Here is a 12403-nt window from a genome sequence, read left to right as displayed (position 1 = left end):
AAATTTATAACACTAAATGCCCACAAAAGAAAGCAGGAAAGATCTAAAATCAACACCCTAACATCACAATGAAAAGAACTAGAGAAGCAAAAGCAAACAAATTCAAAAGCTAGCAGAAGACAAGAAATAATTAAGATCAGAGCAGAATTGAAGGAGACAGAGAAACAAAAAAACCCTTCAAAAAATCAATGAATCCAGGAGCTTGTTTTTTGAAAAGATCAACAAAATAGACAACTAGCCAGACTAATAAAGAACAAAAGAGAGAAGAATCAAATAGACACAATAAAAAATGATAAAGGGGATATCACCACTGACCCAAAGAAATACAACCTACCCTCAGAGAATACTATAAACACCTCTATGCAAATAAATTAGAAAATCTAGAAGAAATGGATAAATTAATGGACACGTACACCCTCCCAAGTCTAAACCAGGAAGAAGTCAAATCCCTGAATGGATCAATAACAAGTTCTGAAATTGAGGCAGTAATTAATAGCCTACCAACCAAAAAAGTCCAGGACAAGATGCATTCACAGCCAAATTCTACCAGAGGTACAAAGAGGAACTAGTACCATACCTTCTGAAACTATTTCAAACAATAGAAAAAGAGGGAATCCTCCCTAATTCATTTTATGAGGCCAACACCATCCTGATACCAAAACCTGGCAGAGACAACAAAAAAAAAAAAGAAAATTTCGGCCAATATCCCTGATGGACATTGATGCAAAAATCCTCAATAAAATACTGGCAAACTGAATCCAGCAGCACATCAAAAAGCTTATCCACCACAATCAAGTCAGCTTCATCCCTGGGATGCAAGGGTGGTTCAATATACGCAAATCAACAAATGTAATCCATCACATGAACAGAACCAATGACAAAAACCACATGATTATCTCAATAGATGCAGAAAAGGCCTTCAGCAAAATTCAACACCCTTCATGCTAAAATCTCTCAATAAACTAGGTATTGATGGAATGTATCTCAAAATAATAAGAGCTATTTATGACAAACCCACAGCCAATATCACACTGAATGGGCAAAAACTGGAAGCATTTCTTTTGAAAACCAGCACAAGACAAGGACACCCTCTCTCACCACTCCTATTCAACATAGTATTGGAAGTTCTGGCCAGGGCAATCAGGCAAGAGAAAGAAATAAAGGGTATTCAATCGGGAAAAGAGGAAGTTGAATTGTTCCTGTTTGCAGATGACATGATTGTATGTTTAGAAAACCCCACTGTCTCAGCCCCAAATCTCCTCAAGCTGATTAGCAACTTCAGCAGTCTCAGGATACAAAATCAATGTGAAAAATCACAAGCATTCCTATACACTAACAACAGACAAACAGAGAGCCAAATCATGAGTGAACTCCTTTTCACAGTTGTTACAAAAAGAATAAAATGCCTAGCAATACAACTTACAAGGGATGTGAAGGACCTCTGCAAGGAGAACTACAAACCACTGCTCAAGGAAATAAGAGACGACACAAATGAATGGAAAAACATTCCATGCTCATGGATAGGAAGAATCAATATCATGAAAATGGCCATACTGCCCAAAGTAATTTACAGATTCACTGCCCTCCCCCATCAAGCTACCATTGACTTTCTTTACTAAATTGGAAGAAACTACTTTAAAGTTCATATGGAACCAAAAAAGAGCCTGCATAGCCAAGACAATCCTAAACAAAAAGAACAAAGCTGGAGGCATCATGTTACCTGACTTCAAACTATACTACAAGGCTATAGTAACCAAAACAGCATGGTACTGTTACCAAAACAAATACATAGACCAATGGGACAGAACGGAGGCCTCAGAAATAACACCACACATCTACAACCATCTGATCTTTGACAAACCTGACAAAAAGAAGCAATGGGGAAAGGATTCTCTATTAAATAAATGGCATTGGGAAAACTGACTAGCCATATGCAGAAAACTGAAACTGGACCCCTTCCTTACACCTTATACAAAAATTAACTCAAGACGGATTAAAGACTTAAATGTAAGACCTAAAACCATAAAAACCCTAGAAGAAAACCTAGGCAATACCATTCAGGACATAGGCATGGGCAAAGACTTCACGACTAAAACACCAAAAGCAATAGCAACAAAAGCCAAAACTGGCAAATGGGATCTAATTAAACTAAAGAGCTTCTGCGCAGCAAAAGAAACTATCATCAGAGTGAACAGGCAACCTACAGAATGGGAGAAAATTTTTGCAATCTATCCATCTGACAAAAGGCTAATATCCAGAATCTACAAAGAACTTAAATTTACAAGAAAAAACAACCCCATCAAAAAGTGGACAAAGGATATGAACAGACACTTCTCAAAAGAAGACATTTATGCAGCCAACAGACATATGAAAAAATGCTCATCATCACCGGTCATCAGAAAAATGCCAGTCAAAACCACAATGAGATGCCATCTCATGCCAGTTAGAATGGCTATCATTAAAAAGTCAGGAAACAACAGATGCTGGAGAGGAAGTGGAGAAATAGGAACGCTTTTACACTGTTGGTGGGAATGTAAATTAGTTCAACCACTGTGGAAGAGAGCGTGGCGATTCCTCAAGTATCTAGAACCAGAAATACCATTTGACCCAGCAATCCCATTACTGGGATTGTATAGTAGAAGGATTGTAAATCATTCTACTATAAAGACACATGCACACATATGTTTATTGCAGCACTGTTCACAATAGCAAAGACTTGGAACCAACCCAAATGCCATCAATGATAGACTGGATAAAGAAAATGTGGCACATATATACCACAGAATACTATGCAGCCACAAAAAAAGGATGAGTTCATGTCCTTTGCAGGGACATGGATGAAGCTGGAAACCATCATTCTCAGCAAACTGAAACAAGAACAGAAAACCAAACACCGCATATTGTCACTCATAAGTGGGAGGTGAACAAGGAGAACACATGGACAGAGGGAGGGGAACATCACACACTGGGGCCTGTCGGGGGTGGGGGGCTAGGGTAGAGATAGCATTAGGAGAAATACCTAATGTAGATGATGGGTTGATGGGTGCAGGAAACCACCATGGCACGTGTATACTTATGTAACAAACCTGCACGTTCTGCACATGTACCCCAGAACTTAAAGTATAATAATAAAAAAGAAAAAAATTTATAAAAGTTTTTCTATGTCAAATAATAACCTGCTATAAAAATATAATGGAAGACAATGCCTCATTTATAATAATATCTGAAAACATTATAAAATGCCTAAGAACAAACTTAATAACATATATGTTTTTAGAACTTTAAAATTTGACCAAAGGGCATAAAAGTAGCCAAATAAAAAGAAGTAGTTATCTTGTTCATAGAAAGATTCAATATTGTAATGATAAGAAAATTTTTAATAAACTTTGTATGATAGTGAACAAACTATCAAAAGGCTTGTTTACAACTGAAATTAACATCTGAGAAAAATCATGAAATTTCTGAAAAACTCTAAAAGAAAAAGATTAACTCTACTAGCTATTTAAGAGTATTAATGATAGTATAAATTGTCAACACTGCAGTACTGGGAAAGTGAATTATTTCATTATAGACACATGGAGAGCTATTTCAAAAAAAATCGTATATCAAAATAAATTCTAGACATATCTAAGATGTAAATGTAAAAAATTAGCCATAACAGTTTTAGAAGAAAATACTGTGTTAATGTACTTATGATGTTTGAGTGGGTAAAGCCTTTTTTCTATGGTACAAAACCTAAAAGTCATAAAGGAAAAGAGAGATTAATTTGACTAAATACACTTTGAAAGGTTTACATAGAGCACAAATACCAAACACATGACCCCTCAATTGAACTCATTTTCAGCTTTCTTCTATCCTTTAATAACCTCACTTTCAATCTATCATATAATCATGTTAAACATTTTTCCTGAAATCACAGTAAAGGTTCTGTTTCAGCAGTTCATTATCCAATATCAGTCCAGATTCAGGAATCAGGTGACAGTCAACTTGAACTGAAATTTGTACATTATTGAATTCTGTGAAATAACGAAAATAATGTGTTTTATTTTGTTTTTGTTTTTGAGAGGGGGTCTCCTTCTGTCACCCAGGCTGGAATGCAGTGGCGTGATCTCAGCTCACTGCAACCTCCGTCTCCCAGGCTCAGGTAATTCTCCCAACTCAGTCCCCCAAGTACCTGGAACCACAGGCATGCACCACCACACCTGGATAATTTTTGTATTTTTTGTAGAGACGGGGTTTTGCCATGTTGCCCAGCTGCAGAGCTCCAGAGTTCAAGCAATCCGCCTTCCTCAGACTCCCAAAGTGCTGGGATTACAGGCATTAGTCACAATGTGTTTTTGTTTCTGTTTTTTTTTTTTTTGTTCTTCTTTGAGACAGGGTCTCGCTCTGTTGCCCAGGTGGAGTGCAGTGGTGCAAACACAGCTCACCACATCCTCTATCTGCCAAGCTCAAGCGATCCTCCCACCTCAGCCACCTGAGTAGCTGGCACTACAGGCACAGACCACCATGCCTGGCTAATTTTTTTTTTGATTTTTTGTTTTGTTTCATTTTGCTTTGTTTTGCTGGGGTTTTTTGTTTTTTGAGACAGAGTCTCGCTCTGTCGCCCAGGCTAGAGTGCAGTGGTGCAATCTCGGCTCACTGCAAGCTCCGCCTCCTGGGTTCATGCCATTCTCCTGCCTCAGCCTCCTGAGTAGCTGGGACTACAGGCGCCCACCACCACACCAGCTAATTTTTTGTATTTTCAGTAGAGACGGGGTTTCACCGTGTTAGCTACGGTGGTCTCGATCTCCTGACCTCGTGATCCTCCCGCCTTGGCGTCCCAAAGTGCTGGGATTACAGACGTGAGCTACGGCGCCCAGCCCATGCCTGGCTAATTTTTTAAATTTTTTGTAGAAGATAGGGTCTCACCATGTTGCCTGGGCTGGTCTCGAATTCCCGAAGTCAAGCAATCCTCCCGCCTTTGCCTTCCAAAGTGCTGGGATTACAGGTGTGAGCCACCTCGCCTAGCAGATAATGTTTTAAAATACAAATTATATGTCACAGTAAATATATTTATCGTCTCATGTAATCCCAACAAATCTATGAAATAAGTACTATTATACTCATTTTACAGGTTAAGAAATTGAGGGTTGGAGAGGTTAAGTTACAGACGTAGTTGTTAAATAGCAGAGTAAAGACTTGAACTCGGGTCTGTTTGTGAATAAAATATGTTTTCTCAATGACCTCATTGCACTGCCACTAATAAAACGGAAGGCTTAATAAGCATATGACAAAATACCTCTTTTGTTTCCCCCCTTCTAAATGAAAAGCGAACTTCATTACATATAGAAACGCACATTTATCCTTTCAAAAACTTTTACTAAATACTTACTATATGACAGGTAGATGATCTGGAAGCAGGTTATTCATCAGTCAATAAATCTAAGTGTCAAAGTGTCTGCCCTCAATGGAGGAAACAAGCAGCAGAAAACAAATGAATAAGCATATAACATGCCAGATGGCAATACAAGCTATGAAAAATATAAAAGGCATTTAAGGAGAATAGAGAGTGTTGGGAGAGGTTATGTTCCTAAACAGCAGGGGTTGGAAAAGCTTTTTGCCTGTAAAGGGCCAGGGTTCTCTGTTAGAAACTGCCATCAAGGAAGGCTTCTGTGTTAAGGGGACATTTAAGCAGATACCTGAGGCAGGTTAGGGAGCCAAGTTGATATTTAGGAAGAAAGTAGAAAGCAGGGGGCCAGAGTCAGAAAGGTGGAAAATGGGGTCAGAGAAACAGGAGAGCCCAGTACATGTGGGGAAATCATCCATCTACCATGCTTGAACAAAATACCTTTTGGTGCCATTGTCTACGAGACAGCACTGAGCTGACCTTTGAGCAGAAGGGCATTATATGCTCTCGTGTTCTCAGAAGAGAGCTGCACAATAGGACTGCAGACTGGAATCACACAGGCCTGCTGTACTCAAACAGAAAGATACACTTGGTCCTTGGGAAATGGGAAGCCAGAAGAAGTTTATGATTAACTTACACATCTGCTTGATAAGCTCTCCCATTATTGCTTTTATCAAGCAGGGAAGACTAACCACTTGAAATGATCAATCAGCTTAATTATAACTTGGAGCCATGTTCCCTATCGTGAAATGCATTCTCACTGCCCTGACTAGGTGACGTGCATGAGATTTACATGTGGTGTTGCTACCATGATTTTGGTTTAGAACTGCTCTGATTCCCCTCCTTGTGAATTTCTGTTAAAATTCAACATGTTTAACTCTTAATACCTTGCATGCATTGGAGGAAGCAGCATTGTGGAGTCTATGCATAAAATTTATTTTTAATTCTGTTTGGCTGTTGTTAGATGTCTGTGAAAGTTTGGGATTAGAACCCAAGTCTGGTCAAAATCAATGTCAAAAGATGCTTTTTGCCAAGGAAGAGTGAGGGATTAGGAAGGTAACATTTAAAAGGGAAATTTGTTTTGAACTGGAATTATTACACCAAGAAATTATATTCTTAAACAGCAGTGTCTGGAAAGCTTTTTTTTTCTTGAAACGGTTACACAGTGAACATATTTAAGCTTTGTAGGCCATACAAGTCTCTTTTCCAACTGCACAACTTAGCATGCAAGTAGTTATCGACAATATGCAAATGAATAAGCATGGCTTATGAATAAGCATGGCTTGTAAATAAGACTTTATTTACAAGTGAAGTCTTATTTGTAAATAAGACTTTATTTACAGAACAGGTAGCAAACCAGATTTGACCCAAAGGATGTAGCTTGCCGAACTCCACCTATAGGAGTAATTTGGTCATTTATTTCTACAAGTGCTTAAGAAAACAGGTAGGCAGGCAGAAAAGTAGCAGAGTTTGTTTCTTTGAACTCCTATTCATAAATATCCAAATTAAATGTAATTGTCAAAAAACCCCAACTGACTAAAATAAATGCCAAAGAAAAATAATAAGTGTGGCTTAGTACAGATTACCTCTATGGTCTTAAAATGATGTGAAATATACTGATGCCTGAACATGGCAGGGACCAGCTGCTTTTGCAATAGGACATTACGGCTGTCTTATTATGAGGTGTTTCTTACATAAGATTCCATTTGAAAATTGAAAGGAATTGTATAAATCAATTAACATATTAGCTAAGTTGTCCAACACATGGTATAAAGGAATTACAACAGTTAACTATTATACATTTCCAAAAAAAAAAAAGAGGTGTTTCTGATCAGTCGTATTCCCCCTCCCTCCTTCTTTGTTGTGTGTGCAATCTGATTAACATTTTCAGGGGTTGCTCTGACACTTCTAAATAGTGCAGAGTTTCCTGCCTGGGGCAGGAGAAACTTGCCAGCTCTCACTGGGCTCCGGCTGACTGTCTCTCCATCCCTGGTGTGCCAGCCTCCCTCGGGCATTGCAAAACGTCTCCACACAGCGTCCGCAGCACAAACAGGGTTCTGTGGCTGGCCCAGATTTCCAGGAGCATCCTCCTTGAAAAAGAGACAGGAGATGGAGACAGGGCTGCTTCATATATCTGCCCAAGTCAATTATGAATTCTCAGAAAGTCAAGGTCATGTGGTCATGTCTTTCCTCTATCCTTTAAGAGACTAACACGAACCTGTTTACATAGAGATTGCTTTATGAATGCTGATTGAAGGGAGATGCTGAGACACTGCCGATGTTTGCCTGTTGGTCACTCAAGGGTCATGTGAGGTCCCAGTATCAGCACCCTTCTCTGTCCACTTTCCCACCTCCTCACGCAACCCCTCACATGCCAGCTGGGGACTAAGCCCAAAGGTGAGAGACTTTAATACATCTTGGAGAATCTCAGAATTTTGCTTTTATGGACAATACACAGATGAATTTTATAATTCATTAGCATTAAATCAGACCCAGTGGGTCCCTATTAACTATCATTGATGGCAGAAGAGCCAAAAATTGAAATGGGAGAAATGTGGTTGTTGGAGTCTTTAAATGTCACACACCCCCTGTTCCTCTTCACCAATGGTCTTTAAAAAAAAAAAAAGTATAGTAATAAACTGCTCTTGGAAAAAGGCATTGGTTCCCCTGTGTGTTGGTTGATCTGTTGTCAACTTGGCACTGCTGCCACTCTAAGTCTGGCAACCATGTTTTGTGAATTTTCTTCCCAGCGTGGATCCAGGTTAGAATTTGCCAATGAAAGAAACTCACTGGAGATTTGGAATGCAGAAACCATTATTATTTTCCAGAGGTGGTTGCAGACAGATGTGGAAGCAGAAGGGAGATTCCCAGTGGCTCCTAAAGAACTCTACGAACCACCTGCTTTGCCTCAGCAGATTGAGGCAGTTGGTGAAGCGTCTCTAAGATTCTTGAGAATTGCAGCCATTTCCACAAGCATTTGAGAGCATCCTGCTCTGGTGTCCTGGCTAAGATCACCATGATCATCAACCCTGGTCTCCAGCAAGCACCTGCCCTTACCTCTGCATCCTCAGCTCTTCCATGAAAACTGTCAGTTCTATGCTAAATGCTTTATGTCTGGAATACGTAGAGTGGCTTCTATGTTTAGGACTACATCCTGTATCGCATGGGTAAAGGATAGATTCACACACACTAAATAAACATCACCTCAGCATCGACTTTCATTTTGGAGATCAGTAGGTATTAAGGAGACCATCCATTCATGGAATTAAGTACTCTTTTCCACTGAACCTGAAGTGCTATTGATTATGACACAAAAGTAACTAATAAGAAAGAAAAAATATGCTCCAAATGGGTAGTCTAATAGGAAGCCCTATATAAAGCTGGGATAGGAAGCAGCTATTCTTCAGTGCAAGTTTAAATGAGAAATGAACACAACTTACAAAGAAAAGATAGCAAGAAAACTTGTTTGTATGTCTGAACCTTGCTGATGGGGGAAGGAGCAAATCTCCCTGGAGGATTTGAACTACATGCTGTTCATGTAGCTTTGTTGTTGGAATTGACACTGCCAGTGTAACTCCAAAACCCCTAACCAGAGAACTTAAAATAGTGTCCTTGATGACTGGCCAAAGCTGAGGCAAACCCTCTCTGGAAGACCTCACCTTCAGTCCAGGTGGGCAGGAATTGTACCAACATCAACGGGAAGATGCGCCCCCATCTCAGAGACTTAGAAATAGAGGGAAAATAACAATGGTGCAACTCAAGATGGATGGCATGTGTTAGCAAACAACAGCATACTAGTAATGTTCTGGGGAATTCCCACGAAGGAAGAAGTTGAGAGCACCCCCTTCAGATGCGTGATACAGAGCCAGGCAGTTTCCAGCACAGAGTTCCAACTGTTTTGCTTACTCTGCAATATGCACCCCCATTCTCCAGACCTGCTGACACCATGGCCGTCACCGTCTATGTTCTAACATCTTTCAGCTGCTTCCAGTTCTCAGGACTCACTGAGCCACCCCACATTTCTGAGTTTTAACAGTGTCATTCTGACCAGGCTACTGTCCTTGCTTCCCAAGACTGGTTAACCTAACCCATTAACTTTCCACACCCAGGTGAGGTTTGGCTCACCTTGTGGCACTTTCCTTACCCAGGCAAGCTTTGGCTCCTGGGGGAAGCTTTCCCTGACAGTCTAGTTCATGTAACCCTTCTCGGTGTTTCCACAGCACCTTGCAACAGCCCACAAGCTGATGGTATTTACTGTTTGCCAAGTGCTGATCTAAGCATATGACCTGTTTTATCTCAGTCCTTACAATGACCCTAAGAAGGTACAGAGGAGAAACTGGAGGCCAGAACGGTTCAACAGCTCACGTCAAGACAGCCAGCAAGTCAGGAGGATTCAGGATTCAGGATTCTGGGCAAATGCACTCTGGAGTCATGTTCTCATCTCTGCTTTATTCTGAATAGTTCTATGATACTTTTCATCAAATTATTGGCTCATCTAAGATAAATAATGATAACAGCTGCTACAATACACTGAGAACATATTGTGTGTCAGGCACTATTTTATGCTCTTGAATTAACTCATTTAATCCTCACAAAAATCCTATGGGGTAGAGAGTATCATTGTCCCCATGTTACCAATGAGGCTCTAAGCCCATCTCTTTACTCTACCCCTCTGACTCACCTGGCTGACTCCTGTAGGTCTCAGAGACACTCTCCTGGCACTAATTTTTGGTGGCAGTTCCTGTGGCCCAGAAGCTGAGGTTGGTGGTTCTCCTATCAGATATTTTACAGTGCCATACCTGACATTCTGATTTAACTAATTATTATTTTCACTTATCTTCCTTCCTAGACTGAGCCATGTCTTATTTATTTTTGTGCTTCTAGAACTTAGCACAGTATGTAATGCATAATTAACACTCAGTACTTACCTACATGAACTGAAGAACGCATGAAGAAATGGATGCCTGCTATCTGATGCTTTCTTACAACCAGACTTGGAGACTCTGTTATGATGTGGGGAGTATAGGCTTTGGAGTCACCAGGTTTGAATTTAATGTTGCCATTTGGTGGTTGTGTGACTTCTAGCACACTCCTCAACCTCTGAGAGAGGGAGTCTAGTTTCTTCATCGGTAAAATAGTGGTCATCATCTTCCCTTGCAGCTGACTCTAGCTCAAGGGATTGAGTTTAATAAAACATAAAGTGGCCTACTATAGTGATTGGCACAGAATAGGTGCTTTGTAAATGTAATTTCTCTTCTCCCTTTCTTGAGGATCTTGAGCATTCAGTTCAATTGAGCAAAATGCATTGTCCATGATGCCAGACACAGTGTTGAGGCTGCAAGGATGAACAAGACACAGTCCTTGCCCACAAGAAGATGACAATTTAGTGAGAGAGAATTTTAAAAAACAAACTATTTAATTCACATGAGACAGTGTTATTGGGACACATGGGATGGCCTAAGTCAAGCTGTTTGCATGACTCCCCAAAGGTTATCAAGTGTAGACTCCCAAAGAGCATCTTAGAGGCCCAGTTGTCATTAGCCCCCTCCCGATGGCCTGGAAAGCTGAGAAGCAGCTGTGCTCTTTTTGCTTTGGCAGCAGAGTTACGCCTGGAGCTGCACACACAGGTGACCCCTTGAGCATGTGCTGAAGGAATTAAGGTGCTCTGCTGTGATTGGCAGGTGGCCAAGTCTCTAGCAGGGGAGGAGGAAGCAGAAAGATTAGGTGATCAGTTACACTTATCTGAAATACTCATAAGCATCCAGGAGAAAGGGGAGCATTAATACGATATGGAAGGTATAAATGGGAGTGAGTGAAGGGTTCAGTGTTTAGAGGGAGGTTTAGGTTGAATATTTGCGATGGTTAAATTATGTAGGTTCTTGAATTTTGCCCTGTCTTCTTCCTTTTTCTTAGCAGCTGAGAGAAAATGGTGGGTACAGAGTAGGAGTGAAACGAAGAATGTCTTTCTGGTAAAACAAACAAGAGATTGTGGTTCCTATGCTGAACTGAAACTCCTTTCCTTCACAAGGTAAATGTGAGGTTATTGGACAACATCCAATACCCTTCTGCTTATTCTGCCCCTGACGTGGTCAGGGTTTTCAGGCAGATTCTAAACACACTGAGGGATATGTCCACACAAAAACTCGTACACCACGTTGATAGCAGCATTACCATACAAAAGCCAAAATGTCCACCACATGATGAGTGGATCAATAAGATGTGGTACATCCATACATTGGAATATTCAGCTATAAGAAATGGTTGAAGTAATAATACCTGCTCCGACATGAAAGAATGTGAAAACACGTGGGTGAAAGAAACAGTCACAAAGTACCACGTGTTGCATGATTCCCTTTCTATGGAATGTCCAGAACAGGAAACTCCATGAGGCAGAGAGTAGACTAATGGTTGCCTATGGCTGAGGGCAGGGTAGGGGATAGGGAGTGATAGTTAAAGGCCATTGGGTTTCTTTTGGAGATTATGGAAGTGTTCTAAAATTGACTGTGGGAATGTTTGCACACTCTGAATATACAAAAAACCGTAAACTGTACACTTTGAGTGAATTACATGGTATGTGACCCATATGTTAATAGCCCTGTTTTTAAAATGCTGAGGAATGCTAGTCAAAGTACAACTGACCCTTGGCTCAACCTCTACCCTATTTATCCTAACCAGAGAATGGTCCTGGGAATGGTGTTCAGAGCTAACACATTCATAACATAACGTACACTAAATGATCGGTGTAGGGCCACTTGGAATACTAAAACAAAACTCTCTGGACATTAAAACCAAACAGAACAGAACACACTCTGAAAAGCAAGATGAAAGGTAAACAGAGGTGTGCGGCCACTATCCCTCCAGTTGCCCAGTCTAGACACCCAGGATTTCTTAAAGTAATCTCTCTCCCTCTAGATAGATTAGATAGATAGATAGATAGACAGATAGATAGATAGATAGATAGATAGATAGACAGACAGACAGACAGACAGACAGACAGACAGACAGACAGACAGACAG

This window comes from Gorilla gorilla, chromosome 10 (genome assembly GCF_029281585.2).
Source record: "Gorilla gorilla gorilla isolate KB3781 chromosome 10, NHGRI_mGorGor1-v2.1_pri, whole genome shotgun sequence".
In the NCBI taxonomy this organism is placed as follows: domain Eukaryota; kingdom Metazoa; phylum Chordata; class Mammalia; order Primates; family Hominidae; genus Gorilla; species Gorilla gorilla.
The sequence above is the reverse complement of the archived record's forward strand: the minus strand, read 5'-3'. Positions refer to the sequence as shown.